General features: G+C 46.2%; 1 long non-coding RNA gene across 1 annotated transcript in view; it reads left to right on the top strand.

Annotated features, from left to right (window-relative positions):
• LOC143930339 (uncharacterized) overlaps positions 1 to 21,524 on the top strand; it is an 892,155-nt gene that overhangs the window by 311,206 nt on the left and 559,425 nt on the right. The gene's annotated exons all lie outside the window — the stretch shown is intronic.

The following is a 21,524-nucleotide window of genomic DNA, read 5'->3' as shown; positions in this document are numbered from 1 at the left end:
CTTCAAGTCCTGTGGTCCTCCGCTGCTGCTTGATTGGCTCCCTCTCCCTGCCAATAGGGACACAGGAAGAGGAGAAGGAGGGGGAGAAATCCCCCACAGGGACTGACAGACGTGCTCTCCCTCAGTGAATGGCTGTGTCAGTGTCTATTCAGTCTAACGGTCTCTGGCGGGAGGTGCGCGAACACAGGTGATAGAGTAGCCCCCGCTACAAACTCTCCCCACCAAAGAATCTTTGGTCCACCAAAAGCAGGTAAAGAATCTATGACCTGTTACATGCTTCTGGTATACACACAAAAAAAAAACAGGTTTCTGTGCACAGGAAACCATATAATTTACATCTGCATAAAACCCTGGCAGAGGAACATTCCACCAAATAGCCTAGGAGGGGAAGTTGTCCACCTTAACTGAAATGGCCCAGTTAGATTGCCAGGGAGTGAGTGTCAGAAACCAAGAAATCAGGCTGAGACAGAAGTACAGTTAAATCATACTTGTTTAATAATAAAAGTAAAAACAACAAATGTAGTCAAAACATAGCCAAAGTTCAGTAACCGGGACGTATAGTCAGCCAAGCCAAAATTCAGGGATTAATGTAGTGGAACAGCAAGCAGGATCTGGAGCCAGAAGGGATTTCAGCAAAGAAAATCTTGAACAGGATTGCAGGAGATTGTTCCTGTGATGTTGACCAAGGCGAAGGCAGAGATCCTCTGGACTGGATGGCTTAAGTAGCCAGGACTGACGAGCAGGATATCATCAACAGCTGATGAACTGTGGATAGGAGCTGGCAATTAGCCGACAGCTGAGTGGCCAGCTCAGAGAAGGAAGGGCTGAGCCCAGCCCTGACAGTGAGCTGGGATTGTCCATCAACAAATTTGTGGTGTAAGGGTCAGTTACTTCAAGATTCCTTTTTACAATGAGAACGACCTCCTCAGAGCTTTCACCCAAAGTAACATATGTTAGTCTTTTGGGCGGGTGAATAACCCTTCGCTCTCACTGTTCTTTAGGTTCTGGGGCTACAGGCACACTGATCTCTTCTTCTTCCTGCATATCAGCTTCTGCTTCCTCAATGAAGTATGGAAAGTCTTAGGGGTCTGTTGTCAGCAGGGAAGATTGAGAGTTTTCGAACTCTTCAAAAGGTGGACTTTGAGATACAACTCAGGAGCCTCTGGCCTGAGAGTTACCTCAGTCACCTTGGGAGGATAAGAAAAGGGGGGGGTGGCAGGTCCTGGCATTTGAGACGGCCACAGACAATCTTTCTCTTCATCCTCGCTGTTTTCATCTTCAGCAAGGGGTACAGAATGAGATCTAGTTACTGGCCGGGTGTCAGGGCTGGCTTAGCCCTTCCTTCTCTGGGCTGGCCGCTCAATTGCCAGCTCTCTCACAGTTACCAGCTGTTCCTGATGATGCTCATCTGACCTGCCTACTTAAAGCCTTCCAGCTCACTTCACCTCTGCCTACGCCTTGGTCACATCACTAGAAACCATCTCCTGCAGTTTGTTTAAAGACTGGCTTGCTGACATCCCTTCTGGCTCCTTATCCTGCTTGCTGTTGCTCTACTTGGATCCCAGACTGCTGGCTGACTACCCGATCTGGTTACTGGACTCTGGCTATGCTTTGACTACGCTTTTTCTATTTACCTTTTTATTTTTATTAATAAACAAGTGTGATTTAATTGTACTTTCTCAGTCTGATTCATGGTTTCTGACACCGGGATCTTTGAGAGGCCGTGGGTGTGGACTGTAAATCTGGCTGTGGTGGCATGTGAACTGCTTCTGACAGAGGCAACAGATGATTGCAATGTCAAGTCTTCAGCAGGACCTGTGCTTCCGGCCAGAGGGAAGCACAGGATTTTGCAAAAGACATAGGACTATGACTTCCAATGGTCAGTCAACTTGTGCTTTGTAGGGACACCCAGGTTTCTCAGCAGTACCTTGTCATCTGGCTGTAGGTCCTGCACTTGTACCTTGAGGTCAAAGTTTATTTTGTTTCTCTGACTTTAGGCATATGAGGCAGCTTGAACCTTATCATAGGAGATTTTCAGATGTCTCTGCAGGCGATCCACATGCCCTCTGTGGGAAGTTGCTGAGGCATAGTCGAGGGATGTGCCGAAGGCCAAGTCTACTGACAGCTGGGCCTACAGTCCGAACAATCAAACTATAGGGAGAGTAACCTGTGGCATCATTGGCGGTGCTGTTATAAGCATGCACAATAGCCACTATATGCTTGCTCCAGTACTGCTTAGGACGTGCCATTCATTTTGTATGAATAAAAAATTCGTACGAATTTCCGGAAATTTGTACATTCATACGAATCTGAAATACAAATTTTTATGCATACAAATTTGGTCCGAAATACGAAATTTTGTTTACGAATTTCGGATCCAAATTCTTAATTGTTACGAAAAGTTAACAAACCTAAAAGTTAAAAACCCAGGAAGTCAGCACAGCACAGGGATGGTGGGAACCCCTCATAATGATAAATTCATCATAGCGAAAATTCATAATTGTTACGAAAAATTAACGAACCTAAAAGTTAAAACCCCAAGAAGTCAGCACGGGGATGGTGGGAACCCTATGGGGAATTTCTATGCTTACGAGTTTTACGCGAAATACGAAATTTCATTAACGAATTTCAGAATTTCGGATCCAATTTAACAGAATTGTGACTGGTGTTTTGTTCACCAATCAGAGGAAGTCAGCACAGCACAGGGATGGTGGGAACCCCTCATAATAGGCACAGCGGGTGTACGCTCAGAACCAGGAACTCAGCACAGGGATGGTGGGAACCCCTCATAATGGACACACAGCAGGTGTACAGACCTGGGAACTCAGCACAGGGATGGTGGGAATTTCTATGCTTACGAATTTCATACGAAATTTTGTTAATGAATTTCAGATCCAAATGAACAAAAACATGACTGGTGTTTTGTTAACCAACCAGAGGATGGTGGGAACCCCTCATAATGATAAATTCATCATAACAAACATTCGTAAATGTTACGAAAAGCTAACAAACCTAAAAGTTAAAAACCCAGGAAGTCAGCACAGGGATGGTGGGAACCCCTCATAATGATAAATTCATCATAAGGAACTTTCATTATTTTAATGAAAAGTTTACGAATCTAACAAAAATAAGATTTGTACAAAACAAAATGTAACGTAACTAAACAATTTTTTTGATGTTACCCTTGTCTAGTACTGCTTTTGTTCTGAACATAGAGTTCCAACCATATCCAGGAGGGTTTGGTTGAATCTCTTTGGTTGAGGATCTCCTTGAGGATGATACGGGGTGGTTTTAGACTTCCTGATGCCCAACAGGTCTAAAAGTCTCTTGATGAGACTACTCTCGAAATCTCTCCCTTGATCAGAGTGGATGGCCATAGTGCACAAAGAATTACTCAGTGAAGATCTTGGCCACCGTGGATGCTTGTTGGTCCCTCCTGGAAAACGCCTGGGCATACCCATTAGAATGGTCAGTCACTATCAGGATATTATCAATGCACACCAGCTCCATGACTCTGAAGATGGCCCATTGGGGCAGCTCGGTGAGGCAAAGTCTTCCTTTGGATACATCTGATGCAGGAGTGGCAATAGTCCTCAACTTCAGCCTGCATGCAGGGCCAGTAGAACCGATCCCTCACCAGGTAAAAAGTCTTCTTGGGCCCTAGGTGGCCATGGTTGTCGTGTAGGGCAGTTAATACTGTCTCCAAATTGCAGCAGTATGTGTCACCATCAAATTGCAGCAGCATGTGTCACCAATTGCAGCATCATGTGTCACCACCAAATTGCAGCAGCATGTGTCACCACCAAATTGCAGCAGCATGTGTCCCCATTAAATTGCAGCAGCATGTGTCACCATCAAATTGCAGCAGCATTTGTCACCACCAAATTGCAGCAGCATATGTCACCTTCAAATAGCAGCATAATGTGTCACCTTCAAATTGCAGCAGCATATGTCACCATTAAATTGCAGCAGCATGTGTCACCACCCAATTGCAACAGCATGTGTCACCACCAAATTGCAGCAGCATGTGTCACCACCAAATTGCAGCAGCATGTGTCCCCATCAAATTGCAGCAGCATGTGTCACTATCAAATTGCAGCAGCATTTGTCACCACCAAATTGCAGCAGCATATGTTACCTTCAAATTGCAGCATAATGTGTCACCTTCAAATTGCAGCAGCATATGTCACCATTAAATTGCAGCAGCATGTGTCACCACCCAATTGCAACAGCATGTGTCCCACCAAATTGCAGCAGCATGTGTCTCACCAAGTTGCAGCAGCATGTGTCGCCATCAATTGCAGCAGCATGTGTCCCGCCAAGTTGCAGCAGCATGCATCCCACCAAATTGCAGCAGCATGCATCCCACCCAATTGCAGCAGCATGCGTCCCACCAAATTGCAGCAGCATGTGTCACCATCAATTGCAGCAGCATGTGCCCCACCAAGCTGCAGCAGCATGTGTCCCACCAAATTGCAGCAGCATTTGTCAAAATCAAATGCAGCAGCATGTGTCACCGCCAAATTGCAGCAGCATGTGTCACCATCAAATTGCAGCATGTGTCCCACCAAGTTGCAGCAGCATGTGTCCCACCAAGTTGCAGCAGCATGTGTCCCACCAAATCGCAGAAGCATGTGTCACCATCAATTGCTGCAACATGTGTCCCACCAAGTTGCAGTAGCATGCATCCCACCAAATTGCAGTAGCATGTGTCACCGCCAAATTGCAGCAGCATGCATCCCACCAAGTTGCAGCAGCATGTGTCCCACCAAATTGCAGCAGCATGTGTCACCATCAATTGCAGCAGCATGTGTGCCACCAAGTTGCAGCAGTCTCACATCAACCCCCCCCTTACTTACCTTGCAGTGTGTTGTCCTCTCATACTTCCTGGTTCCTCTCTCCTGGGTGCAATTGGAGAGAGAAAACAGTAAGTGACATCAACTCAGATGTCAATCAAACCGCCTGGCCGTAGTAATATATACTGAGAAAGGGTGGAAGCTACGCCTGTAAATGGACCTTTTTTTTTAAAGGGCCAGCTTTAAAAAAAAAAAATGACATTTTTTTTTGACTGCCTGGAGGGGAGGATGGGGGCCGCCCCTGCCATCCATATATACCACCTAATATCTCTATTTTGATGTGGAATATCTCTGAAATGATGTGAGATCTAGCATTAAAACCACTTGATCTTACCGGATCTAACAAATATCTATTAGCCTAAATGATTTTTGGCCAGAAATTTGATAAGGAGGGGCCAGCCCCCCTCATTAATCCCTTAATAAGTCTTTAATTATGTGAGAGCTAACGTTAAAACCACTTGATCTTACCGGATCTAACAAAAAGCTTCCAAAATAGCTGTTTGGTTTTTTGATGGGGGAGCTGATGATGGGTTAGCCTCCCCCCCCCCCCCCCCCCAGAAAATAACTGTTAATATTACTTCTGTGTGAGATCTAACGTAAACAACGGTTGATCTAACCTAATCTAACAAACTGCATGAGATTTTTTCAAAAATTTTGATATGGGGGGGCTAACCTGGCAGAGGTTGAAAAAGTAGTTGTGACATCAAGGAACTGCTGATAGCTTCAGCAGACAGCAGAGCTGTATTTAGGACCAAGCAGATGCCAGGCTGTGGCAGAAAAATATAGGGGGGCAAACAAGACCAGTCACCCTGTGTTTGGAGAGAGAGCAGCAGTAACTGGTCTTTATTACAGGAAACTCCTGAACAGAGTAATAGTGCAGAAGTAATTTCGAATCACTGCAAAATTCTGGAAAACAAATACAAATTACACCTAGAAAGTAAAAAAAACACAGACACAAACAAAAGAAAAAGACACCTCAGCACATTACGTCATATGACGTCCACCCAGAATGAGAGCTCTGCCGCCCCATTGGGCCTTAGGCAGTGGTGGTGGTGCAACAACACTGAAACCCCTCACAGATACCCTTGTTGAGGGCAGGAACGAGCCCTGTTGTTAGCTGTTAGATATTTGATCAAAAATTGTAATTATACGCCCGTTAAACAGGAGCAGAAAAATTGGGCCTTAGGCAGTTGTGGTGGTGCCCTGAACCAAAAAATTATTAGAAGCTATCATAATGACGATTGAGAAATAGGATAGTCATTCAGAATATGCAGTCTAGAAAAACCAATGGGTAGCATCAGGTGCTTGGTAGCTGGTGATCTAAGACTGATTCATTTTCATGAATGTGAGCCAATCAACAGAGTCTGTGGATAGGCGCACTCTGTGATTTGGTGGTTAAAGAGCCTCCAACAGCACTGAATGTGTGTTCAGAAAGAATGCAGGACACGCCAGTAGCTCAACTGCATATTGAGCAAGCTCTGGCCAGTGGTCCATCCTCAACACCCAGTAACCCAGTAGATGTTCTGTTGGAAAGGTCTCCAAGCCTGATCTTGCCCCAAGATATTCCAGTACCATGTAATTCAGATGCTGGTGATGGTTGCTGTAACTGATCAGACCTTGTTGCCGAGGACTGAAGAATTGTCTGAAGGCATCGTTCAGCCGGCCACCATCTCCACCGCTCTTTCTGTGACTGAACAAAGCCTCAGCAACACCAGGAAGTTGTAACCTCCCAGGCTCTGGAAACGCATTACACAAAACTTTCTGCAAGGCCTCCTGAAGATGTTTCATCCTCTGCTCCCTCTGGAAAGGCTGGATAAGTTCTACAAACTTACCCTTGTAACGTAGACCAAGAAGGGTTGCCAGTCAGTAATGATCCCTCTCCTTGATACCACAAATCCTAGGGTCCTTTCGCAGGCTTTGCAGAATCAGGGAGGCATTCGATCCTGAGTCCTCTGGGTCACTAAGGATCACATGATCCTCAACCACCTTCTCCCAGCCACATACAACTCCATAGGGTTCTGGGGACTGAAAACGATCCCTTGAAGACTACTGCTGATGTTGAGTGTTATCCTCCACATTGACATAATCCTCCTCCTCTTCTTCCCGTGTGATCGGCGGGCCCGCAGGAATACTATCTGGATAAAGGGGGCCTTAAGAAGTAAGGAAGTCCTCCTCTTCCTCCCGCTGTTCTTTCTCAAGTGCCCTGTCCATTATTCCATGAATCGTGTGCTCCAACAGGAAGACAAGAGGGACAGTATCATTGATGCATGCACTGTCACTGCTCACCATCCTTGTGGCCTCCTTAAATGGTGACAGGACAGTACATGCATCCTTGATCATGAGCCACTGGCATGGCAAAAAAAGCCAAGCTCCCCTGACCCTGTCCTGGTGCCATACTCACACAGGTACTCATTAATAGCTCTCTGCTGCATGTGCAGCCGCACATTGCCAATGCTGTGTTCCACCTGGTGGGCATGTCAAATGAGGCGGTTCTTGGGCAGGTTGCATTCCTTTTGAAGGTCAGCCAGCCGAGTACTGGCATTATATGACCGGCAGCAATTACTGCAGACTTTCCTGACCTGCCTCAGGAGATCCTCTAAGCCTGGGTACCTGCTCAAGAATTGCTGCACCACCAAATGTAGGATATGAGCCAAACAGGGAACATGGGTCGTGTCCCTGTCAGAGGAAGGAGAGGAGGTTGGTGCCATTGTCACATACAACCATTCCTGGCTGAAGCTGTGGTTGCCTCAACCACCACTGAGCCTGCCCCTGCAGAGCTGACAGAATCTCTGCCCCAGTATGGCTCCTGTCCCCTAAGCAGACCAACTCAAGCACTACATGGCATCTTTTTGCCTGAGTGCTTGTGTAGCCCCTTGAATGCCTTCGGAGCACCACTGGTTCAGAGGACAAATCTGCAGAGGAAGAGGAGGGGGTGGAGGAGTGAGCTGTGGCAGAATCACCACTAGCATTTTGGAGATGTGGTGGCGGAACAAGCACCAGCAGAGTTACCCAGTGCACCGTGAAAGAAAGGTAACGTCCCTGTCCATGCCTGCTGGCCCATGAGTCAGCGGTAATATGCACCTTACTGCTGACTGCCCTGTCCAACAAGGCCAAGACATTGCCTTCCACATGCTGGTAGAGAGACAGAATGGCCGTCCATGAAAAGAAATGGTGTTTGGGAACCTGCCACTGAGGTACCGCACATTCCACAAATTCACAAAAGGGGGCAGAGTCTACCAGCTGAAAAGGCAGCAGTTGCAGTGCTAGCAATTTGGCCAAGCTAGCATTCAGACGCTGAGCATGTGGATGGCTGGGATCAAATTTCTTTTGACGGTTTTGAAACTGGGGTAGGGAAATGTGCCTGCTAAAATAGGATGTTGTACCGTTAGCAGATTGGCCGCAAGTACTTCATTCCTCTCAGTGCAGGTTTGCGAGAGGACTGGAGGTATAGTGGGGTGTCAGAAACCATGAACCAGACCAAGAAATCACATTTGTTTATTAATAAAAATAAAAAAGGTAAATAGGGTAAGCATAGTCAAAGCCCAGTAACTGGATCGGGTAGTCAGCCAAGCCAGAGTTCACTAACTAAATCAGGTAATCAGCCAGGCCAGAAGTCAGGGATCCAAGTAGAGAAACAGCAAGCAGGATAAGGAGCCAGGAGGGATGGTTTCTTGTGATGTGACCAAGGTGAAGGCAGAAATCAAGTGAGCTGGATGGCTTTAAGTAGGCAGGACTGACAAGCAGAATCAACAACAGCTGGGTAACTGTGGAGAGAGATGGGAGTTGGTAATTAGCCAACAGCTGAGCGGCCAGCTCAGAAAAGGATGGGCTGAGCCCAGGCCTGACAGTGGGGTTGGAGATCCCAGCTGATGAGGAGCAAGGAGAGGTCCACCTTGTTCTTTGATGTGGGTCTTTTAAGTGCTGTTGCCAACGGAGTGCATGGAAAGACATCATATGTCTGGTCAAGCATGTGGTGCCCAAGCAGCTGCTGTTTTGGCCATACTTGATACGCTTCAGACATCTGCTGCACACATGTCAAAAAAGGCCCACATCAAAGAACTTTTCAAAATATGCGGGGAATCAGCAGCACCCTGCACCTGCTTAGCTCTGCAGTGTGATGCAATAGGGTGGCTGCCCTTAAGCTGTCCCCTGGAGGGCATCCTGCCACATTGGAGATGTGCCTCCTCCTCCTCTCTATCAGGCACCCATGTAGAGTCGAGTGACCTCATCATCCCATCCCTCCTTGTCACTGGAGCAAATTTGTCAGTGTGCTGCAGCTGGGGGACATGACTACCAAGTTTCTTGTCCTTCTTGGGCACCTCCTCTCTCTAGGCTCAAATTGCTCACTTCCTCAACCGGGGTACCATCATCAGAGCCTTCAAATCGCTGCGCATCCTCCTGCAGCATGTACCCGACACTGTGGTCGAATAGTTTGTGGGACTCCTCTGTGCATGATGGTGGGGCTAGGGAAGGAGTGACTGTTGACATGGAACTGATGGAATAGGCTGCATTGGCAGGCAAACTACTCTGAGCCTGGGTGACAGAGGATGAGAAGGATGAGGACAGCTTTGTTATCCATTCCACCAACTCTTATGCATGTTGTGGCTCAGTAACATGGCCAGCTGCAGAAAATAAAGGACAAGTGTGCCCCACGGCCACGTGCTGAGGATGTACCAGTCCACGGCCAGCACTGTTGACTGTAGACACAGAGCCTGCTTGCCCTTTTTTAGTGGCCTGTGAGCGTCTGCCTCCCCTTAGTGGCTTTCCCGACATGCTGTAAATTTAGTTTAGCAAAACCACACTACACTGTATTGTGTAACGTGTGCTCCACCAGAAAAGTGTTAGCAACTGCACTGGGGGTACACGGTACCATGTACACAAACAGAATTCTAAGGCCGCGTACACACGCGCGGACTGTTCGCCCAACTTTGTCCGTCCAACAGTTTCGGCAAACAGTCCGCTCAAACTTAGCATGGAAGGACATGGCCACACACGACGGACGAACAGTTTGCTGAAACCGTGCGCGATGACGTGAACGGCACGTACGACGGGACGAAAAATACGACGTCCTATACACTGCATTATAGCTTTCGGCGTGAAAATCCTTTCTGAGCATGCGCGCAACTTTGTTTGACGAATAAGCCTACACACGGGCGGACTGTTCGCTCAAACAAGGTTTCAGCGGACAGTTTTTCGGAAATTCCGAAAAACCTTGTCCGTCCAACTGTCCGCTGAAACTGTCCGCTGAAAGCCCACACACGAGCGGACTGTCCGCCCAAACACTGTTCAGCGGACAAAGTTGGGCGAACAGTCCGCCCGTGTGTACGCGGCCTAATAGTAACTATGGGTGCACTGTATGTATTATGTACTGTGTACACCACCAGAAAAGTAGTAGCAACTGCACTAGGGGCACATGATATTGTGTACACCAACAGAAGTGTAATAACTATGGGTGCACTGTATGTATTGTGCACACCAGCAGGAAAGTAGTAGCAACTGCACTAGGGGTGCATAGTATTGTTTACGCCACTAAAAGTCTAATAGCAACTATGGGTGCACTATATGTATTGTGTACTCTACCAGAAAAGTAGTAGCAACTGCACTATGGGTGCATGGTACTGTGTACACCAACGGAAGTGTAATAACAACTATGGGTGTATTGTATTGTGTATAGCACCAGAAAAGTAGTAGAAACTGCACTATGGGTGCACTGGGTACTGTGTACGCCGCCTGAAGTATATTAGAAAAAGTACACCAGGAATGGCCTGCAGTGTGTGTGTGTGTACACACACACACACACACGACTGACTGTGTATGTATATGTGTGTGTATATATATATATATATATATATATATATATATATATATAGATATATATATAAATAAACACACTGCAGCTAACTGAATAACCTGCCGGCCTGAAGTATATTAGAAAAAGTACACGGGAATGGCCTGCAGTCAGATATATCGCAACTGGATACAGTGTATATATATATATATATATATATATATATATATATACACACATACACACGAGACTGACTGTGTGTGTATATATATTTATTAAATACACTGCAGCTAACTGAATAAGCTGCCTGCTCAATCTAAATGACACTCTCTCCATCCACGTCAACAACACACTACACGGGGCCAATGTGCATACAGCCTTATATAGTGTGGGGTGTGGACTTAGTCCCCTGAGCCATGATTGGCCAAAGGCAACCTGCCTTTGACCAATTATGGCTCTCTTAAATGAGGGCGCTGGGACTGGCCAAAGCATGCAGGTCATGGTGCATGCTTTGGCCAATCATACAGCAATGCACTAAGCTCTCACAGTGCATTATGGGGCGTTACGCGGCACTCAAATTTGGCACGAACGCCCCATAATGTTAGTTTTTCAACGAATGGGCCCGAATTTAATTGACCCGAACATGAAGCTCATCCCTAGTGGAGAGCTTCAGAAAGACCTGGAATTTGCAGGTAAAATTGTTTCAAAGAAAACAATAAGTAATGCACTCAACCACCATGGCCTGTTTGCACGCTCACCACGCAAGACTCCATTGCTGAAGAAAAAGCCTGTTGAAGCTTGTGTAAATTTTGCTGCACATTTAGACAAGCCTGTGAAATACTGGGAGAATATAGTCTGGTCAGATGAGACAAAAAATTTAACTCTTTGGATGCCATAATACACACCATGTTTGGAGGTCAAATGGCACTGCACATCATCCCAAAAACACCATACCAACAGTGAAGTTTGGAGGTGGGAACATCATGGTGTGGGGCTGTTTTTCAGCATACGGTACTGGCAAACTTCATGTCATTGAAGGAAGGATGAATGTAAAAATGTACGAAGACATTCTTGATAAAAATCAGCTGCCATCTACCAGAATGATGAAAATGAAATGAGTGTGGACATTTCAGCAAGCAATGATCCCACACAAAGCCAAGAAAATTCAATTGGTTTCAAAGAAAGAGAAGAAAGCTGCTAGAATGGCCCAGCCAATCACTCAACTTGAATCCAATGGAAAATCGACTGAAAGAACTAAAGATCAGGATTCACAGAAGAGGACCACGGAACCTTCAAGATTTGAAGACTGTGTGTGGAAGAATGGGTCAAAATCACAGCTGAGCAATGCATGCGACTAGTTTCACAGGATACAGGAGACATATTGAAGCTGTCATTACCAACAAAGGATATTGTACAAAGTATTAAATAAATTTCAGTTAGCGTGTTCAATACTTTTTCCCTTTGTCATTCCATTTTATTACACATAACTTAATTTCTGAATGTGTTTTTATTTCTTTGTATGTACGGATTGCATGAGTTGTTACTGACATGGTGAAAATGTCATGTCAATAGCACCTTTAGAAATATATTTACCTAGAAAAATGGTGACCTGTTCAATAAATATTTTACCAGCTGTATATACCGTATGTAACTGTGATCAAATCTAAAAATGAATATGGATCAAAAAATATCAAAATTAGGGGGGGCGTGACCGGATGTGATCGCGGCAGCAAGCTTTTCTCCACAGCTCCGCTCATCCTGCTAGTATCCGCTTTTCTCCACAGCTCCGCTCATCCTGCTGATATTGGAGCGCAGCCGGCCGGGAATACAAGGCACCATAGTCCGGGGGAAGGTGTGCAGGCTCCGGACATGCCTTCATCGGCCTCTAAACAGCAGCGCAGGGCCCAGAAAGAGCAACGCCGCACTCGCTCCACACAGGACACGGCCGGAAGTCCCGCCCCCGCCATCTTGTCTTCACGGAGGGCTGAGCAGAGTGCAGCGTGGCCGTGGGACGGGATGGAGCATCCTGCTCAAGCAGCGGAGTTGGGAGCAGACGGTGAGGGACCCGAGGACCATCCTGTGGCGGTGGACGCTGAGGCGATCACGAGGCCTATACTGGAAGCCATTAATGTCAGTAAGTCAGAGTTGATGGGGCGCATTGATCATTTGTCCTCAGAATGCACCCTGATACGACACGACCTGGACAAGATCCGGGGCAGGCTCACTACGGTGGAGGACAGGGTGTCTGGAGTTGAGGATACCACACATTCACAGGCAGCCTATATAACTGAACTCCGTGACATGGTGCGGAACCTCCAGCGCAGAGCAGATGACGCCGAAGACCGTCAAAGGCGAAACAACGTACGGGTGGTGGGCCTGGCGGAGGGATCAGAAGGGGACAGGCCGGTGGAGTTTGCGGAGGCTTTGTTCAAAAAATTATTATCCCTGGAAGATTTACCCCCCACTTACGTGGTAGAACGGGCACACAGGGTCCCGACGGGCCGGCGGCCACCGGGGGCGTTCCCGCGACCATTTCTTGTCAGATTCCTGAACTACAGGGATAGGGACATGATCCTGGCCAAGTCTAGAAGAATGCAAGAGCTGTTTTATGAAAACTCTAAGTTAATGCTATTCCCTGACTTTTCTGCCGCCACGCAACAACAACGCAGATCCTTTACAGATGTCCGCAAGAGGCTCCGCGCGAAGGAGATACCATACAGTATACTATACCCGAGCAGGCTCCGAATCCAATACAAAGGCAGTGTGAAATTTTTTGACAACCCTGCGGAGGCCTGCGACTGGATGGATAAGGAACTGGCTTAACGGCTTGGGACATTGGGCGCGGGGTTGCTCACCTGCCACGGCTGTGGCGGACTATTGTGCCTGTTGCACACTTCTATGACAAGTTGTCCGAAACAAGGACTGGCCTACTGAAGCCTAGTGAGTTTTGCCACATCCTGTCAGTAGAGACACAGCGATGAGTCGGGTGGCCCCCGGCGGAACAGCCCTACCTGCAGACAATGGATTGGAGCAGGACCCTCCAATTTATCCGGAACATTGCAACACGTACATGCAGCTAGGGAGGAGGAAGCTCATGGTGCAGGTTGCGGTACTCTGAGGTTGCTTGAGGGGGAGGTGGGTTTTTCCCCGGAGGGATCAGGGAGCTCACGGTCCCTTTACTTTTTTCCTTTTTTTCCTTCAGTTTTTCTACTCATGTTTACCCATGGCTACTCATCAAATCATCCTTATGTTTTTTTTTTTCCTTTTGCTTTTTATTTTATTTCTCCCTGATCTCAACCACTTGCGTGGCAATATGTTGGCATGTGTCTGTGCCCTGGTGCGTGCTGTGCTCCAACAGTTTACTCACTTCCTGGAGCTTAGGACTGAGGACGACATGACGGAGGAGGTATTGCCAGACTTTCGATTGCAGCGGTTGGACCTCACCGCAAGTTTTTGCTGTTTTCGTTATGGGAGGAAGCTTCATATCAGGACACTTTGGTTTGGTTCTAAAACGGGTGCTGGTATAAGAGCAGGGGGGGTTTTCGGTTTGTCAGGACTCGGAAAAGAGGTATGGTTCCTTATGTTAAGGTTTTATAACATGGTACCGGTGGTCCGGCACGTGGGAGCATGGTCTGACCTGAACTGTACATGTATTATTCTGTTGTGGGATAATGGTGGATAGGTTGGCAATTGTCTCTTGGAACGTCCGAGGCCTAAACCACAAATTTAAAAGGGTCTCAGTTTTCCAATATTTGAAACAATACAAACCGCATATAATACTTTTCCAAGAAACCCATCTAGATGGAGCCAAAGTGTTGACTATGCGGAAGCCGTGGATACAGAAAGCTTTACATTCCACATATTCTACTTATGCAAGGGGAGTGTCAATGCTTATTAGCAAGGCTGTTGCCTGCACGGTACATCATTATTACAGACCAGGGGGGACGGTATGTGGCGGTGGTGATGGAAGTGTACTACCGGAAGATACTATTGGTCAATGTTTATATACCCCCCCCCATTCCAGGTTCAATTATTGTATGATATGTTTGCCAGCCTGGCGGAATTTTTACATTTACCCATGGTGGTATTGGGGGATTCAATGCTACACTGGATGCGGTGTTGGATTCCTCCAACCCAAGTAGGGGAGGTTCGACGGAACTAAAAAATTGGGCTTTGGGGGTGGGGTTGACGGAATTGTGGAGGTGGAAGTATCCGGTGGCCAGAAGCTATTCTCACGTGTCCTCGGCCCATGGGTCGGCGGCGAGAATTGATCTGGCCTTTGGAAATGATAGGTTGATGCACAGTGTGGAATATTTGCCGGGGGGCTTGTCGGACCATAATCCTCTCTCCCTCACCCTGTCTTTTCCGACCGGATCCGGGAAGAGGGGATGGAGGTTGTCTGCCAGTTGGTTACAGAAGGAAGAAGTGCTCTCCCAGCTTAACCCTGCTTTTCAACAATATTGGTCAGAGAACGTAAACACCTCGGACCCACCCGTGGTTTGGGATGCCTTTAAGGCAGTTGCAAGGGGCGAATGTATCTCAGCAATAAAAACAGCTCGGGTCAATGATAACGAAGAATTCGTCAGGTTGGAGCAGCAGGAGAGGGAGTGTGCGGAGGCTGACGCGGGGTCCCCGACGGGGGCCACTCTTGAGCATCTCCTAACAGCAAGGAGGAGTTTGCCACTTCATATTAAGGAGTTGACTAGCGCTGAATGGACTACTAATGCCCACAGAGTGTTTGCTGAAGGGGACAAGAATGGAAAGCTACTGGCCGCATTGGTGGCTGATAAGCCACCCCTGGTGCACATTCCTAAAATTAGAACTGACTCAGGTGTCTTAGTTACTGACCCAACCTTAATAATGCAGGAGTTTGTGACCTTTTTCTCGAAACTGTACCAGCCCATCCCTAGGTATGACTCTGGAGCTCTGGATTCCCTATTAGGGGGTCTGCCCATCCCACGACTGGCGGAAGACGACTGCTTGACCCTTGATTCCCCTATTACGCTTATGGAAATTCAAAAGGCCATTTTCTCATTTCCACCCAATAAGGCCCCGGGACCGGATGGTTTTCCAATAGAATTTTACAAGTTGAATGTAGAGCTGTTGGCCCCGCGTTTTAATTGGCTGCTACAACACTGTCTTGACGTGTCCTCACTACCACCCTCCATGATGGAGGCTTATATGCTTCTATTGTTAAAACCGGGGAAAGATCCTACAGAGTGTGCATCCTATCGTCCCATAGCTCTCCTAAACACGGATCTTAAGGTCCTCACAAAAATCCTAGCGACCAGACTTGCCAAAGTTATTCAGACGGTGGTGAACAGCGACCAGACAGGGTTCATGCCTGGCAAATCAACGGACACAAACATAAGGAGGCTTTTTACTCATTTGCAACTCCCGCCAATGGACTGTAGAATCGTAGTGTCCATAGACAAGCGTTTGATTCTATTGATTGGGAATATATGCTTAAAGTGCTAGAAGTCATGGGTTTTGGGCCGCAGTTTTGTAAATGGGTATCCATGTTGTACACGAATCCTAAGGTGGCAGTTAGAATAGGTGCGAGGACCTCTGATTTTTTTGCGGTGGGCAGGGGCACCAGGCAGGGTTGCCCGTTGTCTCCCTTTTTATTTGCCCTGGCCATGGAGCCCCTGGCCATCGCACTCAGGTCGGCGGAGAGGGTACAGGCCATCAGGGTAGGGTCTATTAGAGAGACATTAGCCCTCTATGCTGATGATATGCTTTTGTTCCTTAATGACCCGGAGGAGTCTCTGAAAGAGGCGTTGGCTGTCTTTGACAGGTTCGCCGTCTATTCGGGTCTTAGAGTGAACTGGAAGAAGTCATCCATCCTGCCGGTGGATGAAAAGGCTAAAACTAGGATGGATCCAGACTTGTCACTTCAATGGGTGGAATCAATTAAGAATTTTGGAGTAACGGTCACTCCCCGGGTGCATGACTATTTCTCCTTGAACCTACTTCCCTTGGTAGGTCTCCTTAAGCATAAAACGCAGGCCTGGGTCAGACTGCCCCTGTCCCTTATGGGCAGAATCAGTTTACTTAAAATGAAACTGCTTCCGGTAATCCTATATTTTCTAAGACATGCTCCGGTCTGGATACCAATGTCCTTTTTCAAACAATTGGAGGGGATTTTAAACACATTTCTCTGGTCACCAAAATCACCTCGGATCGGGTTAAAGGTCCTACAGGAACCAATGGATGGGGGTGGCCTAGCAGTACCGGATTGGTTCAAATATTACCTAGCGGGCCAGATGGTGTTTGCACGCCGGTGGCTACTATCCGACGAAGGTGACGCGGCTACTGTACTGGAAGCCGCACATCTAGGTTCGTACGAAAGCTTACGTCTGGCACTTTTTCGGGGAACCAATTCGGATTTGCCCATCACCGTAACCATGACGGCCACGATTAGGGCGTGGGAGAAGGCACACAATTTGACTGCCCCTAGCTATAAAGGAATATCTCCGTCCACACCTCTGTGGATGAATAGGAAGCTCCCCCATTTCTATGGTTTACCTGATCCCATGTTATGGGCGATTAAAGGCATAAAGACGCTCGGGGACATCACAAACCTAGGGGACTTGCAGTCTTTTTCGCAGCTACAAACTAGGCATGATTTGCCTAACTCGTATTTTTTCCGTTTTTTTCAACTCAGGCACGCGTATCACGCTCAATTTGAGGAGTTGAGGGTGGCATCTCTGCCCTCGACGCTCGAATTATTGCTATCCCGGGAGGACCTGTCTAAAACGCTCTCCGTAACTTATAAGGAACTTTTTAAACGTTCGCCTAAGGCGGTCACTAGGTGCAGGACTAAATGGGAAATGGAAGTCCCTGATATTCAAACGGAGGACTGGGATGATCTCTGGGCACAACCTTTTCAGCATCTTGTGTCAGCCAGGGATCGTCTAATACAATTTAAGTTCTTACATAGAAGCTACTACACACCGGCCAGAATAGCCAGGATATATGGATTGACGACGGCAGAGTGTTGGAGATGTGCTTTTTCTCCGGCCGATGCCGACCATGTATTCTGGAGTTGTGCTCACATTAGGAGGTTTTGGCAGGAGGTTGTCTCGTGTATATCGGAGGTTGTGGCGGTACAGATCCCCCTGAAGGTGCGGGTTTGCTTGCTGGGCCTGGTAGAGGAGGTGGTGCCGTCCAGGGCACTACGAACGTTGATCACCATCCTGCTATTTTATGGTAAAAAGGCCATTCTACTTAAGTGGAAGAATAAACAGGCCCCGGACATAGGTTTTTGGAAACATTTAATCAATTCTATGTTGCCGTATTATAAAACGACCTACAGGGTGCGGGGAACTGCGAACAAATTTGATAGGGTTTGGAGAGCCTGGTACGAAGCGGAAGGCACTGCGGGTTAGTCCCCGGGACTTGATGTGACGGGGATGGATAAGGCAACTAGGTCCTGTTGATCGCAGTATGGAGGTTGTTTTGAAGAAATGAAATAGGGGGTGTGAGTAATGTAACGAACTGACGATTCTAACTAGTATGCAGTAGAGGGCTGCCGGTACATCTATATATAGATAATAGTTTTTGATGAACTGCAGGAACCTAGATCTGAGGTAATAGTCCGAGAAATTGGGGGGGCTGAGTCGTGACAAACAGGGGGAAGGGGTTTGGGGGGGGGTTAGATAGCGGGAAGGTTGTTATGTTAGGCCCTGCGAGGCCAACGGTTGGGATACTGCTATGTTGGCAGGACTCAACTTGTGTTGTAACTGTTCTTATAAATTGAAAATTCAATAAACAGAAATAAAAAAAAAAAAGAAAATATCAAAATTAAATGTGCCAATTAAAGTGAGAAGATCAAAATAAAGTCCATATAAAGTGAATGTCCAATCCCACCCAGTGGTCAGCATGTGTACAGTACATAGCTTATCCAGGATCAGTTCTCCTCCAGCTTCTTCAGTTAACATGCAGCCCACACTCAGCAGAGCCCATGTATAAAGGTAATCGAAAATACAGCAATAGTGCAATATCATGAAACAAAATTTATTACAAATGTGTTAAAAGCGCTCACATTGTGATATCCCTTGAGAACATCAACATCTGATGAAACAGACAAGGGCGTGGACTGAATGCAGTGACGTCATCACAAACGTCAGCTCTGCCAATCTCTGTTATACTATGTCGGTTAGCTGTATTTGGGGTCATGGAATTTCAGTAGATTTCATACTTAAGGGAACAGTGGGTTCACATGTGGCAAATGTGGTGCTACACTGGATTAAGAGACTTTACTTGTTTTTTTTTTTTCATGTGAGAATTGGATATCACCTTATATGGACTTTATTTTGATCTGACTTTGATTAGCACACGTAATATTTAATATTTTCTGATCCATATTAATGTTTAGATTTGATTACTGTTATACAGTATATCTGTGTTGGTTTGTTTTTACAATACGCTTGCTTTGCAGAGCACTCAGTACTAGGCCACTGTGATTGTCCCAGATACCATGTGATTGCTGTGACCAAAAACAGTGATCACGTTTACAAGTACATTGTCAATAATGGCTTCCACTCATGATTCATTATTTACTATTGTGATTAGTCAAAGTGATCACATGTTGTACAGGGCCACTCCCAGCAGCTCTGTACCATGCGACAGCTGTGGCCAATCACAACAATAAACAAAAGGCATGAATGAAAGCCATTCATGACCGTTAACACAATTTCTGTTACAGTGATGATCAAAGTGTAGAAAATAAAAATCCCGATCACCTCCCCCAGAGTAGTACATTGTCAACAACATGACACTGCACTACTCTGGTGACAGTATGTAAACAAAAATCCTGTCACTAGTCAGTGTCCCTAATCGCTTTCGCACCAGTCTCAGCGTCCCTGATCACCCCACCAAAGCAGTCAACATAAGCACTTGTTCACATGTGATGCTCTCTGAGAATCCACCCATGTTTGGATAGCTCTTCAGAGAGCATTTGACAGGCAAGGAAAATTCTTCCTTTTTTTATTTCCTGCATTTACCAAAAACTTGTAGGGAAAAAATGGCTTTGAGTGTTTTCTTTCCCAAATGGGGTGCGGGTGTTTCCACTGTCCTGGTGCAACAGGGCCTCCAAAAATGTAGTCTGGAAATTAAATGCGTAATTTATGCTCCTCGAGAGCCCAAAGGTGCTCCTTGGATTTTGGGCCCCTCTATGCATCCAGTCTTTGAAAAAAATTTGCAGATGTGAAATCCCTACATATGAAGAAAGAAGATTGAATGGCTGCACACATAAAATGCAGATAAAAGATCCTTTATTCAAAAAATCATAAAAAAATAGGCACAGGGCATATTGGCAGGGGAAACAAAAGTTGGCACGTTTCACACATTTAATTTGTGCTTTGTCGAAACTGACAGATGTGAAATCCCTATAATTTTGTCAAAGCTTAACTGAACAAGCTGAAATGAGACGCTACCACGCACAGCTGCACCAGATTTTACAGTCTCCAGTTTTAGTAAATCAACACCTATAACACTCACAAAGACTAAATAATATACACTGATTTGGGTTATTTTTACCAAAGAAATGTAGAAGAATACAAATTGACCTAAACAGAAAGCAAAAAAAAATTTTTGGTGGTGGTGGTGGGGGGGGGGAATTCAACCATTTGCGTGTTTTATCATTTAGCAAAAATAAAAATCCAGTGCTGATTAAATACCACTGAAAGAAAAGTTTTTTTTTTTTTTTTTTTTTCAAAAGAAAAGGGTAAAAATGACCTATTTGAGGTGTGACAGAACTGAGAACCGAGTATTAGCCTGGACAGGAGGGAGGTGAAAATGTCCAGTGTTGGGTCGTGGTTAATCATTTCACAAATTTTGCATCTTTATTCAGTGTTTTAGTGCTACCTTCATTTTGAGTTTGCATTTATATTTATCTGTATTATCTATTAACCAGGACATATGGTCAGCTACTTTGTCCCTTTTATACATTTTTCTTAGACAATATTTGCATAGCCCTCATCCAATATTAAACCCAACCCAAAATATATTGCAGCTTACCAAACATTAGATGCCCTCTGTAGAGAGGTCACTTCCCGCGCCATCTTGCTTTCCATGCTGGTTACGGCAGCGATTGGGCACTTCCTGCTTCTACCCAGTGCTCAAGGCTGCTACGACATCCAGAAGGCTCAGAGAGGCCAGTAAAATTAATAGTCCCAACTACTGAGCCTGTATTACTCATCTATCTTGTGAGTTGCCAATTGTCTTGCTTTCATTAAACTGTTGATTTTAATACTGCACTTAGTCTGGCACCCCTTGGTTACCACTATACATTCACTTGCTTCGCTCTAAGGGTGCTGCCTGATTACTTTTCATTCCATGGACTTTCATAAAGGACTTCCCTATCACATCATGTCATCTTGCTAAGTTTACGTTTATGATACATCCTTCTAGCACCACTATACATTTTTTATTGTGAGACCTGCAAATACACCTGGCCTGCGATTAGATGCTAGAACTCCAGCAGGGGTTTTCATGATTAGTTCCCAGTAGGCAACCCCATTGAAAGCAATAGGAGGCTGTCGGCTCTAACAGCTAATCTAGCCCACTTGCATTTAAACTTTCAAGCAGCGATCACATGGGAGTGATCACCCTAGACAGTCTATCTTCATGTGGGTGCGATTAGCTGCGAGACCTAACAGCCTCCCACTGCTTTCAATTGGGCTTCCTACTTGAAGCTAATCAACGCAACCCCCACTGGAGTTCTCACATCTAAATCGCAAGCAGGGTGCATTTGCAGATGTGAATGTACCATAAACATTTGGGAGGGACAGACTGCAGCTGGATGGCCCTATGTGCAAGGGTCCTAACTGTAAAACAGATGTTTAAAGTGCACCACTTGTCACTATAAGATATAG

The sequence above is a fragment of the Lithobates pipiens genome, unplaced genomic scaffold (assembly GCF_037356315.1).
Source record: "Lithobates pipiens isolate NorthernLeopardFrog02 unplaced genomic scaffold, aLitPip1_a1.2 Scaffold_25, whole genome shotgun sequence".
Classification (NCBI taxonomy): domain Eukaryota; kingdom Metazoa; phylum Chordata; class Amphibia; order Anura; family Ranidae; genus Lithobates; species Lithobates pipiens.
Note: the sequence above shows the minus strand (reverse complement) of the source record. Positions and strands in the feature narration are given on the sequence as shown.